The sequence below is a fragment of the Spinacia oleracea genome, chromosome 1 (assembly GCF_020520425.1).
Source record: "Spinacia oleracea cultivar Varoflay chromosome 1, BTI_SOV_V1, whole genome shotgun sequence".
Classification (NCBI taxonomy): domain Eukaryota; kingdom Viridiplantae; phylum Streptophyta; class Magnoliopsida; order Caryophyllales; family Amaranthaceae; genus Spinacia; species Spinacia oleracea.
In genome coordinates, this window is record NC_079487.1 from 18,337,752 (window position 1) to 18,360,018 (window position 22,267).

The 22,267-nt window shown below is 41.6% G+C and overlaps 1 pseudogene; it reads left to right on the top strand.

The window, feature by feature from the left end:
* The first annotated feature begins 7,181 nt into the window (after positions 1–7,181).
* Positions 7,182–7,282, top strand: LOC130466583 (uncharacterized; annotated as a pseudogene).
* The last annotated feature ends 14,985 nt before the right edge of the window (positions 7,283–22,267 follow it).

Consider the following 22,267-nt stretch of genomic DNA (forward strand, 5'->3'; position numbering starts at 1 on the left):
AATGCACACTTGTCCCTAAGGACAAGTGGGAGACTGAAGGAAATAATGCCCTTGGTCCAAGTATGCATTCAATGTTAAGTCTAATAAATGCGGTTCAGTATTAATTAACAAGTTAATAATTCAGTGAGATCAAGTGAGCTGAATGCCTAGCTAGAGGCCGCTTCAGTTCAAGTGGAATTAATGATATTAATCCACAGCTTACTCTTGACTGAACCCGTAGGGTCACACAAATAGTACGTAAACGGATCAAGTATTTAATGGCATTAAATACTCCATCTATGGATGTTCGGAATCGACGGATCTTGGTTTCAGTGGGAGCTGAGATCGTCACAAGCAAGAAATGAATACTCCGGAAACGATGATATTGCCGGAAACGGAAATATGGATCGTATCGGAAATATAAATATTATCCAAGTCGTACATGTTGCCGGAAATGGAAACATGGTACCTATCGGAAAATATTATCGGAAATGGAAATATTGCTGGAATCGGAAATATTGCCGGAAACGGAAATTTTGTCAGATTCGGAAATATTATCGGAATCGGAAAATAATTCCGGAAACGGAAATATTAAATATTTGTTCGAAACGGAAATTAATTCCGGAATCGGAAATATTAAATATTTTTCGTTTCGGAAATGAATTCCGGAACCGGATATTTAATCAGAAGCGCATCGTACGAATTATCATCGGACGAGGCTTGCTAGAAGAAGGCCCAACACGAAGCCAGGCCCGCGCCCAGCAAGCCGAGCGCCCAACATGGAGCTGCCACGCCTCGCCAGGCCCAGCGCAAGGCCAGGCCCAGCAAGGCCTTGGCGCGCGCACGCTAGGCGTGCTGTTGGGCTGCGAGCAACGGCTGCTCGTGTGGGCCGCAAGGCCTGCACGGGTGGTGCGATGCTCGTGGCCTTACGGTGCTCATGTTCGTTACAAATCCTAATCCTATCGGAATTCGTGTATTGATTAAATCCTAATCCTAATAAGATTATATTTATTATTTAGAGTTCAAGTTGGATTCTAATTAATAAATCCAAATCCTAGTAGGATTATAATTCCTTTTCCATACCTCTATAAATAGGAGCCTAGGGTCATAATTTATAGAGACAATTGAAGTATTCTAAAGGTAAGATTTTGAAGAATCAGCCATACACTTGCACCTAAATAGCCGAAATTCCTAAGCAACCTTAAGGGCGATTCTAGTTGGTCAAGCTTAAGGCGGATCCGGACGTGCTGTGGACTATCTACGGAGGGACGACACTTGGAGTCCTAAAGACTTGTTCTTGTTCGGTTCGGGCGCAGCTAGGGAGGGCACGCAACAAAGTGTATGCATCTGAATTATGTTAAATGATTATGTGTGAATAATATGTTTCCTGGATTTAGGGTTTTTCCGCATGATTTATGTTTTGTCATATGAATCATAACCTAACAGCAGATTCAACCTTGAATACTGCTCGTGGTTTAGTGGGCTTCTTGGAGGGAATTTGGTACTCTATTTAATTGTTTTTCGTATAGATTTGCAACTACTATGGTAGTAGTAGATGATTTTGGTTTTTAATTAAAGTAATAGGATTTTGTTTGTTTATGGATATTTACTTTACTGATTTCATCATCATATTAAATTAGTGGTATTGTCATACATATTGTTCTTCGTTTTCTTAATAACATGTTTCATATAATTTTCATTGTTATTAGTATTTCAACTCTTACTATGCTAGGCTAATTATTCTTAGGGTAGGGAGATAATTATGCATTGGATTATTAGGTTGTGAGAACAGATTTGTTATAATTATTGGGTATTATGTTTATGTTTTGATTGGATTGATAATTTGTTTTTTTGATATGAATTAGTCGAACTATATTTTAGACGGGCCATCTAGAGTATAGTTTCCTAGTTTAATAGCTAGAGTATTAACTTGTGATACGTAATTGTCCTTGTTAATTTTCTCTTGGTAGAAATTAGGTATGTGATTGGTGACTAAAACCTTTTATAATGCCTGAAATTATCAACTCTTTGAGTTGCACGAATCCGAGCTTGTGAGATTTGTGGCTTAAGTTAACTATTTCCTTGTTATTAATGCTGCTAATTAATCGAGTCTAGAGAACTTGTTCTAGGTTGTTAGTTAGTTAGACAATACTCTAAGAGCTTATTTGGCTTATTTGCAATTAAGGGAATTTTTGGATTCTTGTTTGTTTTTCAATGGTTAACGTTAAGATATAAACATGATTTATATAATTCGATGATCAATTTATACACCAATGCTATGATATGTCTCCCGATCCCTATTTCATTTTTCTTTATTTTATCATACCCTATTTTTATTAGTTTATTTTTCTACACTTAATTTGTTTCCCAGTTAGTAGTCTATTTTTAGATCATATTTTCTTTATTCAAAACAGGGGTTTTATAACTTGCACGAGTTATAATTTAATAATCCAATTCCCCGTGGGATCGACTCTAGCTTACCCTACTACATTTTAGGAGGTTTAGTTAGGTTTATTTTTGGTAGACACGCGACAGTCTTACCAGGCGTCATCAAGTTTGATTGACCAATCCTTGCGGTTCTTGGCAACCGACTTCTCCAAGATAGACTTGATCTCCCTATTGGTGACCTCCACTTGGCCGCTAGTTTGAGGGTGATAGCCCACACCAACTTTGTGACGAACACCATACTTCCGCAAGAGAGCCTTGAACTTACCATGGGAAAAATGGGACCCTCCATCACTAATCAAAGCCCTAGGAACCCCAAAACGCGGAAAGATGACCTTCTTGAAGAGGTTGACTACCACTTTATGATCATTAGTGGGAGATGCGATAACTTCCGCCCACTTGGAAACATAATCAACCGCTAAAAGAATGTAGAGGTTGCCATAAGAAGAAGGGAAGGGACCCATGAAGTCGATTTCCCACACATCGAACACCTCCAACTCTAGGATAGGATTTTGTGGCATTTCATGTCTCTTGGAAATATACCCGTTCTTTGACAACGATCACAAGACTTGACAAATGCCCAAGCATCCCTAAAAAGGGTAGGCCACCACAACATGCTTTGAAGAATCTTGGAAGCGGTTCTATCACCTCCCATATGCCCACCACAAGGGGAGGAGTGACACATACGAAGAACACTAGGGAACTCCTCATCCGGAACACACCTCCTTAAAAGGCCATCCGGGCACCGTCTCAACAATGTGGGCTCATCCCAAATATAGCGCCTAGAATCATACTTCAACTTGCGGCGCTCTTGAGTGGTGAGATCTTCCGGGATCGCCCCACAAGCCAAGTAATTCACTATGTCAACAAACCAAGGGAGTTAGGAACTCCCAACCATATACAAAGTATCATCTCTCAAAGCATCCTCGATTGGGACATCATCCGGAGCCACACTCCCAAGTTCTAGCCTAGATAGGTGGTCGGCCACCACATTCTCGGCTCCTTTCTTATCTCTAATCTCAATATCGAATTCTTGAAGGAGTAGAACCCAATGAATGAGTCTCGGTTTGGCCTCCTTTTTCGCCATAAGATAGCGAATAGCCGCATGATCCGTGTACACAATTATCTTTGACCCTACCAAATAGGTCCTAAACTTCTCAAATGCATGCACAATGGCGAGAAATTCTTTCTCAGTCGTGGTGTAGTTGGCTTGAGCTTGATTAAGAGTCTTTGACATATAATAGATCACATGGAGCTTTTTGTCCTTTCGTTGACCAAGAACTCCCCCAACTGAGAAATCACTTGCGTCGCACATCAATTCGAAAGGTAGAGAACAATCCAGAGCTTGAACTATGGGAGTAGAAATAAGGGCACTCTTGATTGTGTTAAAGGCCTTAAGACATGCAGAATCAAAGTGAAAGTCACACTCTTTTTGGAGGAGGTTAGTGAGAGGTCGAGCAATTGAGGAAAAGTCTTTAATGAATCGCCTATAGAATCCGGCATGCCCAAGAAAGGACCGGATCCCCTTAACATTCACCGGGGGAGGAAACTTCTCTATGACTTCGATTTTCGCTCTATCTACCTCGATCCCATGGTGAGAGACCTAGTACCCTAGAACAATCCCTTCCTCCACCATGAAGTGGCATTTTTCCCAATTGAGCACCAAGTTGACTTTCTCACACCTCGCAAGGCACTTCCCAAGATTGATGAGGCATTCATCATAGGTGGATCCTCCCACCGAAAAGTCATCCATGAACACCTCCATTTCTTCTTCGAGCATATCACCAAAAATTCTCATCATGCACCTTTGGAACGTCCCGGGGGCATTGCAAAGCCCAAATGGCATCCTCCTATAGGCAAAAGTCCCATAAGGGCAAGTAAATGTAGTTTTCTCTTGGTCTTCCGGGTTTATGGGGATTTGAAAGAACCCGGAATAACCATCAAGAAAGCTAAAATACTTGTGTTTGGTTAAACGTTCAAGCATTTGATCAATAAATGGTAGAGGAAAATGGTCCTTCTTAGTGGAAAGATTGAGTTGGCGATAGTCAATACACATGCGCCACCCGGTTACCGTCCGGGTGGAAATGAGCTCTCCATGTGAATTCTTGACTACCGTCATCCCACACTTTTTTGGAACCACATGGACCGGGGATACCCATCGACTATTAGAAATAGGATAGATAATCCCGGCCGCCAAAAGCTTCATTATTTCCTTCTTAACCACCTCTCCCATAGGTGGATTAAGTTTTCTTTGCCTCTCACAATGTGGAACGACATTGTCCTCAAGCTCTATATGATGCATGCAAAGGGTTGGGCTAACACCTTTCAAATCACCAATAGTGTAGCGCAAAGCCCTTTGATGACGTTTCAAGACATGAGTGAGCTTGAGCACTTGCTCGTCATCTAAAGAGGAATTGATAATCACGGGGTAAGAAGAGTTTGGTCCGAGAAATGCGTACCTCAAGCTCGAAGGTAGAGGTTTTAGCTCTACCTTGGGAGCGTCCTTACCAATTCGGGCTTCATCCAAAGCTTCTTTCCCATCAAACACAAGCATGCATTGCTCGGGTTGAGCGTAAGGTGGTGGTGCATCTAAGAGCTCCTCGTAGTTAGCCAGTTCGATCCGTAAAGTACCTAAACCATGTCTATTCAAAAGAACAAGCTCAAGTGGATCATTAGTGTTGAGCAAGTGCTCGTGCATGTCATTCACAGTGGGATCAAAAGTGTCAACCAAGAAACATTTCTCATTAGTGGAACTAGGATAACGCATGGCTTTATTCAAGTCAAAAAACAAACTATCATTCCCAACTTTCAAAGTAATGTTCCCTTGCTTGACATCAATAATCGCCCCCGCCGTAGCCAAGAATGGGCGGCCTAGAATAATAGGGACATGCACGTCCTCATCTATGTCTAGGACTACAAAATCGACGGGGATCACTAATCCACCAACCCTCAAGGGTACATCCTCAACCTTGCCAATAGGGTACTTGACCGAACGGTCGAAAAGTTGCAAGGTGATGTTAGTTGGGACAAGATCACCAACTTCAAGCTTGGCGAACACCGAATAAGGCATTAGACTAACGCTAGCACCCAAATCACACAAGGCATTGCTTATTTCAAGCTCCTTAATAGCACAAGGGATAGAAAAACTACCCGGGTCTTTGAGTTTGGGTGGCATTTGGTTGAGAATGATAGCACTACAATTCTTGATGAGGTTCACCGTCTCCTTTATGTCGCAATCTCGCTTCCCACTCAAGATTTCCTTGAGAAACCTTGAGTAGGTAGGCATTTATTTCAATGCTTCCGTAAAGGGGAGAGTGATGTGCAAATTTCGAAGAACGTCAAGGAATTTTGAGAATTGCACATCCAACTTGTGCCTTATGAATCTTTGGGGATAGGGAAGTTTAGGGGTGGGGAGAGGTAGGAGAGTTTCCTCCTTTGGTATAGGAGTTTCACCTTCATCATTGATGGGAGGCTCCTCTTCTACCACATCATTGTCACTAGACTCAATGACTCCCTCTTGATCCTTCCCATTGGGCTTAGAAACCTTACTAGCTCTAGGAACATCATCTAAAATCCTCCCACTCCTTGTCACTATGACATTCATTTGCCTTGGAGCATGACTTTGGGGTGGGAGACTAGCATGCGCATGATGTTCCCTAAATGTATTTGCAAGTTGAGCTAGTTGGGTCTCAATCATCTTCAAGTGAGTGTTGGATTGCTTGAATCCATCCTCAAACTCGACATTCTTCTTGGCTTACGCCCCCACAAACGACTCCATGAGAGCCTCAAGATTAGACTTAAGAGGCGGGAGTGGTGGAGGTGCAACGCCATAACCACTAAGGTTTGCTTGATGTTGGTTGCCAAAGGTCCTCGGTCCATTGAATCCGGGAGGTGGAAATTGAGATGCACCATAAGGACCTCCCGAGTTCAAAGGATAACCCCCACTTGAGGCACCCCTAAATTGCCCATAAGAGTAGTTATAACCCCCTCCACCTTGATGGTTGGGATTATAACTCCCTTGGTTGTATTGGCCTTGATTGCCAAAACCTTGAGATTGACCATAGGGCGCTTGGATTTGATAGCCTTGTGCTCTATAGCCACCTCGACTTTGGCTATCATACCCAGTTCCTTGGCCATAGCCTTCGTGGGGACCATACATGGAGGGCCCTCTAGGTTGCCTAGCAAAATTAGGATTGTTAGGGTTATCATTCCTAGACCTCTCATTTACGGTATTAGCATACTCTACATCAAACTCGCCTTCATACGAAGGGCCATAATCCACAAATGACAAGTTATGAACTAAGGGGCATGCATCGGGGGAATGACTATAGTCTTGGAAATTTTCGCAAAAGGAGGTGCCCAGAGGCATTGATCCATAAGAACTAACCTTGCTCTTCCCCTTAGAGAGAAGAGTGGCCGAGGGAGGAGGGATTGTAGATGGTGATGGCGGTTGGCTCGAAGCTCTCCCCGCGAATGGTGTGTTTTCAAGCTTCTCCAAGCGTGAGGTAAGCTTCTCTATCATCCGTGCTTGCTCTATGGCGTACACCGAACCCTTACCATCTTCACTCCTACATTTCCCATCATAATTCCTTGTGCCTACATGCCAAGATTGGTAGTTTTGAACTACATCCTCAATGATTTCCTCTATTTGATCCTCAGTTTTGTTCATGATGGGGCCTCCCGCGCCCGCATCAAGACTTGTCTTCGAACTTGGACTCAACCCCAAGTAGAATGTTTGAAGCAACAACCATTTAGGGATCCCATGGTGAGGGAATTCCCTTTGGTACTCCTTAAAACGATCCCAAGCTTTGAAGAGTGATTCATCTCGCTTTTGCTCAAAGGATTGAATCTTGTGGCGACACTCCGCCGTCTTCCCATGCGAATATAACTTGTTTAAGAATGCACTCGTCACCTCGGTCCAAGTGCAAATTTAGTTGGGCTTGACCTCCTTGTCAAGCCAATCACTTGCTCGCCCAAGTAGAGAGAACCGAAACAATGTCAACCTCACATAATCCGATGTGACACCATTGTGCTTGATTGTGTCACAATAGTGCTCGAATTGTTTGAGATGTTCGTGAGGTGATTCATTACTCTTCCCACAAAAGGGGTGGCTTTCGACCAAATTGATCAAGGCGGGGTTGATCTCAAAGTTGTTGGCACCCGTTGTTGAGGCTTGAATACCACATGTAGCTTCGAATGCCTCCGGTATTCCCAAGTTCTAAACCGGGAGCGCCATGTTCTCAAAAACTTGCTCACTCTCTTGTTGTTCCTCACCAACACTCAACGATGCGAATCTGTTATTGCTTAATGAGCTAGACCGTACACGCCTTTGTCTCCTAAGTGTCCTCTCCAATTCGAGGTCAAGAGGATGGAGGGTCCTTTGACGAGCACGCTGTAGGGGAATACAGTTAAACATAATAACATGTGCGGAACAATCCCCAAAGCCAGGAAACATGTATAAAGCACAGATTAAGCATACTTACATTCGAAGCGTGTTTTCCACAATAATCCGTCAACGAACACGAACAAAGAACTCCAATTGTCGTTCCTCTACTTGGTTCACCGACACGATCAGATCCGTCTTGATAATCGTAGCTTAGACAATTAATCAAGATACTTTGCCTTTTGGGAAGAACTCACTTTGGAGGCACAGAGAGAATTAGGGTTCTCTGTGTCTCTAGGGTTTTGAGTAATCTGAATTGTGATTGCAGTAAGTTAAAATTTTAGGTCATAAGGTTATTTACATAACCTTACTAACCGACCAAGCCCGGAGGCAAGGCCGGCCAGCAAGCCACGCGTGAGACAAGCACAGCGCCCTGGGCCATGGGCCTCGGTGCTGTGGCTGTGTCGCTGCACAGGCCCGCGCGCACACGCGCAGCTCTGCTCGGCCATGGGCCAGCGCTGCCATGTTGCCTTGGCCTTTTCTTGCTCGCCTAGCGCGCGCCCATGGTCCTCGAGTGCTTCGTGCACTCGGCTCGTGGGCCGCTCTCCGTATTCGCGTTTAATATATTTCCGATATGTTATTTATCGTTTCGTATACGACGAATCACCGTCGTACGATACGATTTATTCGTTTCGCCTAGCTTACGAATATTCGCGATACGATATACGATTCCGATGCAAGGTCGTATCGTATAATACGTTTCCAACTTAAATCCCGAAAAGCTATTAAATGAATTTCCGATTCATTTAATCCGGTGATCTGTTACGTGTCATTGGTGTGACCTTGTAGGTTCAGTCAAGAGTAAGTTGTGAGTTCAATATCCATTAGAACTCACTGATCGGAAGCATTGCTCCAGCTAGCTGTTCCGTGTTAGGTTATGATACATATGACAATTCATAAATCATGCGGAAAAACCATAAACCCAGGAAAACATATTATTTACACATAATCATTTAGCATAGATTAGATGCATACTCTTTGTTGCGTGCCTTCCCTAGCTGCGCCCGAACCGAACAAGAACAAGTCTTTAGGACTCCAAGTGTCGTCCCTCCGTAGATAGTCCACAGCACGTCCGGATCCGCCTTAAGATTGACCAACTAGAATCGCCCTTAAGGTACTATTATTTTCGGTACTTTATAGGCAAATGTGTGACTGAATTTTTCTCTCAAAAACTCACTTTGAATACTTTGAAACTTGTGTTATAAATTGTGAGCCCTAGCCTCATATTTATAGCGGTATGGAAAGGGAATCGAAATCCTATTCAGATACAAATTAATTAAACCTTGAATCCTACAAGAACTCTAATTTAATTAATTTATCAAATAGAATTAGGAATTTAATCATTAACCGAACTCTGCATGTTTTAGGAAACGTGCACGAACACAAACACTTGCACACACACGCACGGCAGCCACGATGGGCCCCATGCGTGCGCGCGAGCAGCAGCCCACTCAGCGCCCGCGCGCGCTGCGCGCTGCGCGTGCTGTGCGCGCTGCGCGCTGCGCGCAGCCTGCTGGGCCTGGCCTTGCGCTGGGCCTGGCGTGGCTGTTTGTGCGGCGCGCTTGGCTTGCTGGGCGATGGCCTGGCTTCGTGCTGGGCCTCGTCCGGCAGGCCTCGTCCGATGCTTATTCGTACGATGCGCTTCCGATTAAATTTTCCGATTCCGGAATTCATTTCCGATACGAACAATATTTAATATTTCCGATTCCGGAATTAATTTCCGTTTCGAACAAATATTTAATATTTCCGTTTCCGGAATTATTTTCCGATTCCGGTCATATTTCCGATTCTGACAATATTTCCGTTTCCGGCAATATTTCCGATTCTGGCAATATTTCCATTTCCGATAATATTTTCCGACACGTACCATGTTTCCGTTTCCGGCAACATCTACGACTTGGATAATATTTATATTTCCGATACGATCCATATTTCCGTTTCCGGCAATATCATCGTTTCCGGAGTATTCATTCCTTGCCTGTGACGATCTTAGCTCCCACTGAAACCAAGATCCGTCGGTTCCGAATATTCATAGATGGAGTATTTAATGCTATTAAATACTTGATCCGTTTACGTACTATTTGTGTGACCCTACGGGTTCAGTCAAGAGTAAGCTGTGGATTAATATCATTAATTCCACTTGAACTAATGCGGCCTCTAGCTAGGCATTCAGCTCACTTGATCTCACTGAATTATTAACTTGTTAATTAATACTGAACCGCATTTATTAGACTTAACATAGAATGCATACTTGGACCAAGGGCATTATTTCCTTCAGTCTCCCACTTGTCCTTAGGGACAAGTGTGCATTTCCTAATTCCTTTGTCGCTCGATGCTTGCTCTTGAACATAAGGTAAGAGTTGTCATCCTTATTATGTCCAGAGGTGTTCCTCGGTTTCAGAGTTCAACTGATCAAATAAACAGATAATCATAGCCTATGATTCATCCGAGCACGGCCATGCATTTCACAGTTTCTAGCTCTCCGAGTGGCCTTGTACAACTTTTAAGCATCTCATCCCGATTTATGGGAGGACAATCCCAATCTTGCGATCTTGAGATTAGACTTCGTTTGATAGGTGATTACCTGAGCGTTGCCTTTATAGCCTCCTTTTACGGTGCGACGGTTGGTCAACGTCAAAGCAACCAGTTCTCAAACAAGTAATCTCAAATCACTCAGGTATTGAGGATTTAGTGTCTAATAATTTAATGAAATTTACTTATGACAGATTTTCATCTCTTACAGTAAAGTTTCATAGGTCTTGTCCGATACTAGTCTTCCCAAAGTAAGTATCTATGCAAATGATTATGACATTGCCATGTCCACATAGTTCAAGAAACAGAACTACTAGTCATCTTGCATTCTAATCGTCTAACGTTTTCTATGCGTCCAATTTTATAGAAAACTCCGATTAGGGACCATTTTCAACCTTTGACATTCAAGTTCACTTGATAGACATTTCTTAGTCACAGGACTGGTCCTGACAGTCTATCTTGAATATATCGTCAAATTGAAGGGACTCATCATTTAATAACTCACAAATTAAATGGAAAAATGAATTCATTTCATTTATTGTGAATGATTAACCAATAATGTTTTACAAAGATTTAAACTCTAAAACTTTAAAACATTAAACAGAGACATCAAAGCCATTCTCCAATATGCTTGATTCCCATAGCTGCAGTGTGCGAGTTGTGCTTCGCCTGCGGCAGAGGTTTAGTTAATGGATCTGATATGTTGTCATCAGTTCCAATTTTGCTTATCTCGACTTCTTTTCTTTCAACGAACTGTCGTAGAAGGTGAAATCTACGAAGTACATGCTTGACTCTCTGGTGGTGTCTAGGCTCTTTTGCCTGTGCAATAGCTCCGTTATTATCACAATACAGGGCTATTGGTCCTTTAATGGAGGGGACTACACCAAGTTCTCCTATGAACTTCCTTAGCCATATAGCTTCCTTTGCTGCTTCATGTGCAGCAATGTACTCCGCTTCAGTTGTAGAATCCGCAATGGTGCTTTGCTTAGCACTTTTCCAGCTTACTGCTCCTCCGTTGAGGCAGAAGACAAACCCAGACTGTGATCTGAAATCATCTTTGTCGGTTTGGAAACTTGCGTCCGTATAGCCTTTAACAATTAATTCATCATCTCTACCATAGACCAGGAAGTCATCTTTGCGCCTTTTCAGGTACTTCAGAATATTCTTGGCAGCAGTCCAATGCGCCTCTCCTGGGTCTGACTGGTATCTGCTCGTAGCACTGAGTGCGTACGCAACATCCGGGCGTGTACATATCATAGCATACATTATTGAACCAATCAATGATGCATATGGAATCCCATTCATTCGTCTACGCTCATCAAGTGTTTTTGGGCACTGAGTCTTGCTTAGAGTCATTCCATGAGACATGGGTAGGTAGCCTCGCTTGGAGTCCGCCATCTTGAACCTATCAAGCACCTTATTGATATAAGTGCTTTGACTAAGTCCAATCATCTTTTTAGATCTATCTCTGTAAATCTTGATGCCCAATATGTACTGTGCTTCTCCTAGATCCTTCATCGAAAAACATTTCCCAAGCCAAATCTTGACAGAGTTCAACATAGGAATGTCATTTCCGATAAGCAATATGTCGTCGACATATAATACTAGGAAAGCAATTTTGCTCCCACTGAACTTCTTGTATACACAAGATTCGTCCGCGTTCTTGATGAAACCAAAGTCACTGACTGCTTCATCAAAACGTATATTCCAGCTCCTGGATGCCTGCTTCAATCCGTAGATTGACTTCTTTAGCTTGCATACCTTTTTAGCATTCTTTGGATCCTCAAAACCTTCAGGCTGTGTCATAAACACAGTTTCTGTTAAAACGCCGTTTAAGAAAGCAGTTTTGACATCCATCTGCCATATTTCGTAATCGTAATATGCAGCGATTGCTAACATTATTCGAATAGACTTTAGCATTGCAACTGGTGAAAAGGTTTCATCGTAATCCACACCGTGGACTTGCCTGTAACCTTTTGCAACCAATCTAGCTTTGAAAACTTCAAGTTTCCCATCCTTGTCCTTTTTCAGTTTGAAAACCCATTTGCTTCCAATGGCTTGGTAGCCATCTGGCAAATCGACCAAATCCCATACTTGGTTTTCAGACATGGAGTCTAATTCAGATTGCATGGCTTCTTGCCATTGCTTGGAGCTAGGGCTCGTCATAGCTTGCTTGTAAGTCGCAGGTTCATCACTTTCAAGTAATAGAACGTCATAGCTCTCGTTCGTCAAAATACCTAAGTACCTTTCCGGTTGAGATCTATATCTTTGCGATCTACGCGGGGTAACATTTCTAGATTGACCATGATTCTCACCAGATTCTTCTAAAGATCTCTGAGTTTCATCCTGAATGTCATCTTGAGCATTCTCTAGAGTTTGTTGTTCGACTCGAATTTCTTCGAGGTCTACTTTTCTCCCACTTGTCATTTTGGAAATGTGATCCTTCTCCAAAAAGACACCATCTCGAGCAACAAACACTTTGTTCTCAGATGTATTGTAGAAGTAATACCCCTTTGTTTCCTTTGGATAGCCCACAAGGATACATTTGTCAGATTTTGGATGAAGTTTGTCTGAAATTAATCGTTTGACGTATACTTCACATCCCCAAATCTTAAGAAAAGACACATTTGGAGGCTTTCCAAACCATAATTCGTATGGAGTCTTTTCGACAGCTTTAGACGGAGCTCTATTTATAGTGAGTGCAGCTGTATTTAGTGCATGTCCCCAAAATTCTAATGGAAGTTCGGCCTGACCCATCATTGACCTGACCATGTCTAGCAAGGTTCTGTTCCTCCGTTCTGACACACCGTTCCATTGTGGTGTTCCAGGAGGAGTCAATTCTGATAGAATTCCACATTCTTTCAGATGGTCATCAAATTCATAGCTCAGATATTCACCGCCTCTATCAGACCGCAGTGCCTTAATCTTCTTGCCTAATTGATTCTCTACTTCACTCTGAAATTCCTTGAATTTGTCAAAGGATTCAGACTTATGCTTCATTAGGTAGACATAACCATACCTACTGAAGTCATCAGTGAAAGTGATAAAGTAGCTGAAACCACCTCTAGCATTTGTACTCATTGGTCCACATACATCTGTATGGATTAAACCCAATAGTTCATTTGCTCTTTCTCCAACTTTAGAGAAAGGTTGCTTTGTCATTTTGCCAAGTAAACATGATTCGCATTTACCATAATCCTCTAAGTCAAATGGTTCTAGAATTCCTTCTCTTTGAAGTCTTTCTAAGCGTTTCAAGTTTATATGGCCTAATCGACAATGCCACAGATAGGTGAGATCTGAATCATCCTTTTTGGCATTTTTGGTATTTATGTTATATACTTGTTTGTCGTGATCTAATAAATAAAGTCCATTGACTAATCTAGCAGATCCATAAAACATCTCTTTAAAATAAAACGAACAACTATTGTCTTTTATTATAAAGGAAAATCCCTTAGCATCTAAGCAAGAAACTGAAATGATGTTTTTAGTAAGACTTGGAACATGGAAACATTCTTCCAGTTCCAAAACTAGCCCGGAGGGCAACGACAAATAGTAAGTTCCTACAGCTAATGCAGCAATCCGTGCTCCATTTCCCACTCGTAGGTCGACTTCACCCTTGCTTAACTTTCTACTTCTTCTTAGTCCCTGTGGATTGGAACATAAGTGTGAGCCACAACCTGTATCTAATACCCAAGAAGTTGAATTAGCAAGTATACAGTCTATAACGAAAATACCTGAAGATGGAACGACTGTTCCGTTCTTCTGATCTTCCTTTAGGTTTGGACATTCTCTTTTGTAATGGCCTATTCCATCACAATAAAGACAGCTTGATGTGGACTTGTCCTGCTTTGATTTAGCATTGCCCTTGGACTTTCCACCTTTCTTGAATGGTCTCTTTCTAGCCTTGAGTAAATCTTTGGCTTCACAGTCCAGTACTATTTCAGCCTTTCTGACAAGGTGAATAAATTCTGCAACTGTTTCTTCTCTTGGTTCACTTAGGTATAGTTGCTTGAAGCGACCAAACCCACTGTGTAGTGAATTGAGCAAGACAGAGACTGCCATCCTTTCGCTTATTGGTGTTCCTAGTAGACTTAGGCGATCAAAATATGAACACATAAGATCCACATGGAACCTCAGTGGGACGCCTACCCTTTGTTTAGTGCGAAGGAGCTGAACATGTGTTTCTTGGACCTCCATCCTATAACACCTGTTGGGAGAACTAACCTTTAGACCAGACATTGATTCAATCAACTCATGGACGTTCAGGTCCCTGTCCTCCGTACTTCCACGACAGATATCCCTCAGATTCTTGATGAGCGTAAAAGGTTCATAGGCTACAAACCTTCTAGCCCAATCATCAGGGATATTGTTCAGCATGAGACTCATAACCTTTTTGAGATCCGCATCCCAGGCGTAAAATCTCTCAGGGGTCATGTCTCTGGCATAGTAGCTTGGCATGGGATGTGACAGTACATACTCAAGTCCATTGAGTTTGACTATTTCAACTAGCTTAGCTTCCCATTCAAGAAAATTTGTCAGGTTCAGCTTGACCATAAGCTCAGAACCCATGATGATGTTTTGATTGTTGTTTGCCATATTAAAACTACAATTGAAAAGAATAAACAAATAAATAACCATTCACAGTTTCTCTTAATAAACTTAAATTCTAGCATACATGCATAATTCAATGTTTATTAAGCATTTTATTCAAATTATGTGTTCCGGCAGGTGTGAATAAAATGATTCCAAGATCCTAAAATCATTGAAGAACTAAGCACAGTTTGTCGACTTAATCCTAGAACATCTTAGGTAAGCAAAAGCCTTTTGCTAATAGTCTAGAAACTATTCTTGGTTGATAGGTACGTCTAAGAACTTATTAGGTAAACCTATCGAATTTGCCACGACATAAAAGGACTCCTTACTTATATCGTTGAGTTTCACCAAAACTAACATGTACTCACAATTATTTGTGTACCTTGCCCCTTTAGGACCAATAAGTAACACCTCGCTGAGCGAAAACTATTACTAGATTGATGTAAAGGATATCCAAGCAAGTGTATATTTTGGCATGGCACCTTTTAACTCAATTTTTAAGTTTGGAACTTAAGGCTCTTACTATGTTGGTTAGATTTTAAGTGAACTAAAATCCTTAATCATGCAACATAATCAAGCTTTTGATCTCATGCATTTTAAGACATATTTAAAACAATAAATAACTTAAAACATGCATAAGATATTTGTGATCTAGTATGGCCCGACTTCATCTTGAAGCTTTGACTTCAAAGTCCGTCTTGAAAATCTCCGTGGGAGGCACCATTTTCTTCAAATAGGATAAGCTATAACTAATTACAACTATTTGATGGTTCGCAGACCATATTTGAATTGAAAAATAACTTTGGTACTTTAGACCAATTACATTCAAATTAATGGTACGCAGACCATATTTTCTATCCTATTTGGGCCATACTAGTCACTTCATAACCTGCAAAACAGTACATATACAATATATACCATTCACCCATTCATTATCATGAATGGCCCACATAGCTGGTTAGTAAAACACATTATGCATCACGTAAACATTTGCAGCAATTAATCAAGGGCACCAATAATCTACCAATTATTCAGTCCTTATTAATTCTAATCAAGTTGTTTTAACCTTAAGGATTTGTAGACCTAATCAAGAGTTTATGACTAAAAAGCGCTCCCACTTAAACCAATAAATTCATATGCTTTACCAATTTTAAACATAAAAATGTATTTCTAGTCTAACCGGAAACATACAAATTTAATTAAAATTTAAAGCTCATATAAATTTATAATTGAATCCAAAAAGTTTAATTTAATTTCAGTCGCATTTAAATTAATTCATGATTTTAATTTTAGTAAAATAATTAGAATAAATAACATTTATTATAATTATAATATTCAAAATTAAAATCCAAGAAAATAATTTAAATTATTAATTTTAAAATTAATTAAAATTACGTGAACTGAAATTTTCAAATTAAACATTCAAAACGATCTAATCGTAACGCAAACACCCTACGCGTAGCACGCCCATGGGCCGCACGCACACAGCCATTGCTGGCCATGTGCGCGCAGCCCATGCGCTCGTCGCATAGCTGCTGCATCCCTATCGCAAGCCTCCGCACGCATTGGTGCTCGCTGCGCGCGCCAGCGCTCATCGCACGCGGGCTATCGCTCGCAGTGCGCGCGCGACATCGCTCGCTGGGCGCGCGACATCGCTCGCTGAGCGCGCGAGCCATCGCTCGCTGGGCGCGCGACATCGCTCGCTGGGCGGGCGACATCGCTCGCTGTGCGCGCGAGCAATGCTAGGCGCAGCGCTCGTGGCACGCGAGCTTGCGCTCGCTGCGCGCGAGGCTGCGTGTCTTGTGCGAGGCAGCGCGCGTTGTGGCGCAGCTCGCTTGCTGCCCACACGCGACTGCCTTGGCTCGCCCTATGCCCATGCCCATTCGTCCATTGGTCGTGGCACACGACACAAGGCAGGGCTGCTGCCTTGTGCTCGTGCACTACGCCCTTGCTCATTGCATTCGTGCCGCATGGGCGACGAGCTCCCTTGCTCGTCGTCGCATGCCCGCATTATACAACACCCCTTAAGGGTAACACGAAGCGTCCATTGCTTCGTGCGTGCAAGTTATATGAACGAATCGCATAAAATTTTAAAATTTATATTTAAAATTAATGACAAATTAATAAATAATATTAATTTCATAATTTTAGGGCGAAAAATCGAAAATTTATTATCCAATTGATTTCCGATTGTTATGGATTCAAGTCTAGGTCATAAAAATTTAAAATTTATCGTAAATTTACAATTTTTATGGTGGTTTTTAATCATAGGTTTCTAATTAAATTACAATTAATTATGAAAATCAAATTAATTCTAAATTATTCTAATTTTCAACAAATTAATCATAATTACAAATTAGATTGCATAATTAACAAGACTAGGCATTCAAACTTGTTAAACATATGCAGTAGGTCAATCAAAAATTCAAGATTTATCAACAAGAATCGCAAATATTTAATTTAACATCTTAAATTTACGAAATTTTGCATTCGAAAAACTAAAACCTTCGAAAAGTCATAGTTAGGCTTCGAATTTGAGAATTCTGGGTTCGGCAGAAAAATACTAGTTTTGTCAAAATTTTAGAATGCCTTTTACATGCGGAATTGAAACAAAAATCACTCAATTCGGATGAGTAACGAAGAAACTGCCGAAAAACTGCGTACGTATAATTAAATAAACGCAATTTGCAATTAATTAACAATTACGAAAAATAATCACCCCTTTTAATTCTTGCAAATTTGTAATATTTAACCATGTTCATGCAATCTAGATTATGAAAATAATAAGGGGCTCGTGATACCACTGTTAGGTTATGATACATATGACAATTCATAAATCATGCGGAAAAACCATAAACCCAGGAAAACATATTATTTACACATAATCATTTAGCATAGATTAGATGCATACTCTTTGTTGCGTGCCTTCTCTAGCTGCGCCCGAACCGAACAAGAACAAGTCTTTAGGACTCCAAGTGTCGTCCCTCCGTAGATAGTCCACAGCACGTCCGGATCCGCCTTAAGATTGACCAACTAGAATCGCCCTTAAGGTACTATTATTTTCGGTACTTTATAGGCAAATGTGTGACTGAATTTTTCTCTCAAAAACTCACTTTGAATACTTTGAAACTTGTGTTATAAATTGTGAGCCCTAGCCTCATATTTATAGCGGTATGGAAAGGGAATCGAAATCCTATTCAGATACAAATTAATTAAACCTAGAATCCTACAAGAACTCTAATTTAATTAATTTATCAAATAGAATTAGGAATTTAATCATTAACCGAACTCTGCATGTTTTAGGAAACGTGCACGAACACAAACACTTGCACACACACGCACGGCAGCCACGATGGGCCCCATGCGTGCGCGCGAGCAGCAGCCCACTCAGCGCCCGCGCGCGCTGCGCGCTGCGCGTGCTGTGCGCGCTGTGCGCGCTGTGCGCGCTGTGCGCGCTGTGCGCGCTGCGCGCTGCGCGCAGCCTGCTGGGCCTGGCCTTGCGCTGGGCCTGGCGTGGCTGTTTGTGCGGCGCGCTTGGCTTGCTGGGCGATGGCCTGGCTTCGTGCTGGGCCTCGTCCGGCAGGCCTCGTCCGATGCTTATTCGTACGATGCGCTTCCGATTAAATTTTCCGATTCCGGAATTCATTTCCGATACGAACAATATTTAATATTTCCGATTCCGGAATTAATTTCCGTTTCGAACAAATATTTAATATTTCCGTTTCCGGAATTATTTTCCGATTCCGGTAATATTTCCGATTCTGACAATATTTCCGTTTCCGGCAATATTTCCGATTCTGGCAATATTTCCATTTCCGATAATATTTTCCGACACGTACCATGTTTCCGTTTCCGGCAACATCTACGACTTGGATAATATTTATATTTCCGATACGATCCATATTTCCGTTTCCGGCAATATCATCGTTTCCGGAGTATTCATTCCTTGCCTGTGACGATCTTAGCTCCCACTGAAACCAAGATCCGTCGGTTCCGAATATTCATAGATGGAGTATTTAATGCTATTAAATACTTGATCCGTTTACGTACTATTTGTGTGACCCTACGGGTTCAGTCAAGAGTAAGCTGTGGATTAATATCATTAATTCCACTTGAACTAAAGCGGCCTCTAGCTAGGCATTCAGCTCACTTGATCTCACTGAATTATTAACTTGTTAATTAATACTGAACCGCATTTATTAGACTTAACATAGAATGCATACTTGGACCAAGGGCATTATTTCCTTCATTCCGATCACTTGATCTCACTGAATTAATTGTTCGCAATTAATCTGAACCTTGGTATTAGACTTAATGCACCTTGGGTGAAGGACATATTTCCTTCAATCTCCCACTTGTCATTCAGACAAGTGTGCATCCACATTCCTTTGTCGCTTAGTGTTACTTACTGAACATAAGGTAAGATCCAAGCCATCCTTATTAGGTTCAAAAGTGTTTCTCGGATTACAGAGTTCAACTGTCAAACTTTTGTAGAAGGTTAAGCCTAACCATTCTGAGCACGGCCATGCATTTTATAGTATCTAACTCTTCGAGAGGCCTTGTTACACAACAACACCATATCCTATCAAAGATAGGAGGACAATCCATTCTTGCAATCTATGAACACTCACTTTGATTCATAGTACGCCCAATAACTGCTTTTATAGCCTCCTTTTACGGTGCGACGTTTAGCTAGTATCAAAGCGAACTAATTCTCAAACGAGCAGACATAATCGCTCATGTTCTGAGGAACGGTTTCTAATCACCATTAATGAGAACTACCTATGACATGACTTTAATCTCTTAAAGCGTTCTCATGGTCAATCCGATACAAGATCCAATAAGTATCTATGCAAAAGATTCTGACATCTAGTCACTCTAGTTCAAGAAACAGAACTAAGTAATCTACTTGCAATCTAATCTTCATTAGTCATTGGTCGTCCACCTTTCAATGACCTGGATTAAGGATCCTTTGTGACTTCAATATTCAAGTTCACTTATGGGTGTTTCTTTTCCAAAGAATCCATCTTGACATCCCATTTGAATAATTTGAATCACATGGACTTATCATTTAATTCTAAACCACAATTAAATGAATATGAAATAATAAATTTCATAAATATGAAATGGTTAAACCAATTGTTTTAAACATAGATCTAACAGATGTTCTAAAACAATACTTAGAAAATCAAAGCCATTCTCCAACATGCTTGATTCCCATGGTTGCTACATGTGTGTTGTGTTTTACTTGTGGCAACGGTTTAGTCAATGGATCCGTGACGTTGTCGTCAGTTACAACCTTGCAAATCTCGATTTCCTTTCTTTCAACGATCTCTCGAAGTATATGAAATCGCCGCAGTACGTGCTTGGACTTCTGGTGGCTCCTAGGCTCCTTTGCCTGGGCAATGGCTCCCCTATTGTCACAATACAAAGCCACTGGTCCTTTAATGGAGGGGACAACACCAAGTTCTTCGATGAACTTCCGAATCCAAACAGCTTCCTTTGCTGCTTCTGAGGCATCAATGTACTCGGCTTCAGTTGTAGAATCCGCAATAGTGCTTTGCTTAGCACTTTTCCAGCTTACTGCTCCGCCGTTGAGGCAGAACACAAACCCAGACTGTGATCTGAAATCATCTCTGTCGGTTTGAATGCTTGCGTCCGTATAGCCCTTAACAATCAACTCATCTGTACCACCATAAACCAGAAACTGATCCTTAGTCCTTTTCAGGTACTTAAGGATGTTCTTGGCAGCAGTCCAATGCGCCTCACCTGGTTCTGACTGGTACCTGCTCGTTGCACTGAGTGCGAACGAAACATCCGACCTTGTACAAATCATAGCATACATGATGGATCCAATATCCGAAGCGTATGGAATTCCACTCATCTTTCTATGCTCATCAGATCTTTTGGGACACTGATTCTTGCTTAGATATATGCCATGTGACATGGGTAGATGGCCTCTCCTGGCTTCCATCATATTGAACCTAGCTAGCACTTTGTCAATGTAAGTGCTTTGGCTTAGTCCAATCATCCTTTTAGATCTATCCCTATAGATCTTGATGCCCAATATGTACTGTGCCTCTCCTAAGTCCTTCATTGAGAAACACTTCCCGAGCCAAGTCTTTACAGACTCCAACATAGGAATGTCGTTTCCAATAAGAAGTATGTCGTCAACATACAAGACTAGGAATGCAATTTTACTCCCACTGACCTTCTTGTATACACAAGATTCGTCCTGATTCTTGATGAAGCCAAACTTATTGACTTCTTCATCAAATCGTTTATTCCAACTCCTTGATGCCTGCTTTAGGCCGTAGATGGACTTCTTAAGCTTGCATACCTTTCCTTGGTTCTTTTGATCGACAAAACCCTCCGGCTGCGTCATGAACACAGTCTCTTCAAGAACACCGTTCAAGAAGGCAGTTTTGACATCCATTTGCCATATTTCATAGTCATGAAAAGCGGCAATCGCAAGGATTATCCGAATAGACTTAAGCATCGCGACTGGAGAAAAGGTTTCATCGTAGTCAACACCGTGAACTTGCCTGTAACCTTTTGCTACCAATCTAGCCTTGTATATGTATACAATTCCATCTTTGTCTTTCTTCAATTTGAAGACCCATTTGCATCCGATAGGTGTGAACCAATCCGGCAAATCAACCAAATCCCAGACTTGATTTTCAGACATGGAGTCTATTTCAGATTGCATGGCCTCTAACCATTTTGTGGAGCTTGTGCTTGTCATAGCTTGTGTAAGTCAAAGGTTCATCACTATCCAATATGAGAACGTCTAAGTTTTCAGTCAAGAGGACGCCTGTCCATCTGTCCGGCTGAAAAATAGTTCTATTTGACCTACGAGGGGCAACACCGTTTTGAGGAACTACTCCCACTGGCTCTTCTAAAGACCTTGGAGGTTCATCAACTTGAACTGCTTCTAAAGAGTTCTGAGTTCGTTGTTCGTCTCGAATCTCTTCGAGGTCTATTATTCTCCAACTTGTCAATTTGGAAATATGATTTCTTTCCAAAAAGACACCGTCACGAGCAACGAATACCTTGTTGTCTGACTTGTTGTAGAAGTAATACCCCATAGTTTCCTTTGGATACCCAACGAAGAAAAACATTTGTCAGATTTAGGTTGTAGCTTGTCCGAAATTAATCGCTTGACATATGCTTCGCAACCCCAAATCTTCAGAAAAGACAACTTTGGAAGTTTCCCAGTCCATAATTCGTATGGAGTCTTTTCAACAGCTTTTGACGGAGCACGATTCAGTGTGA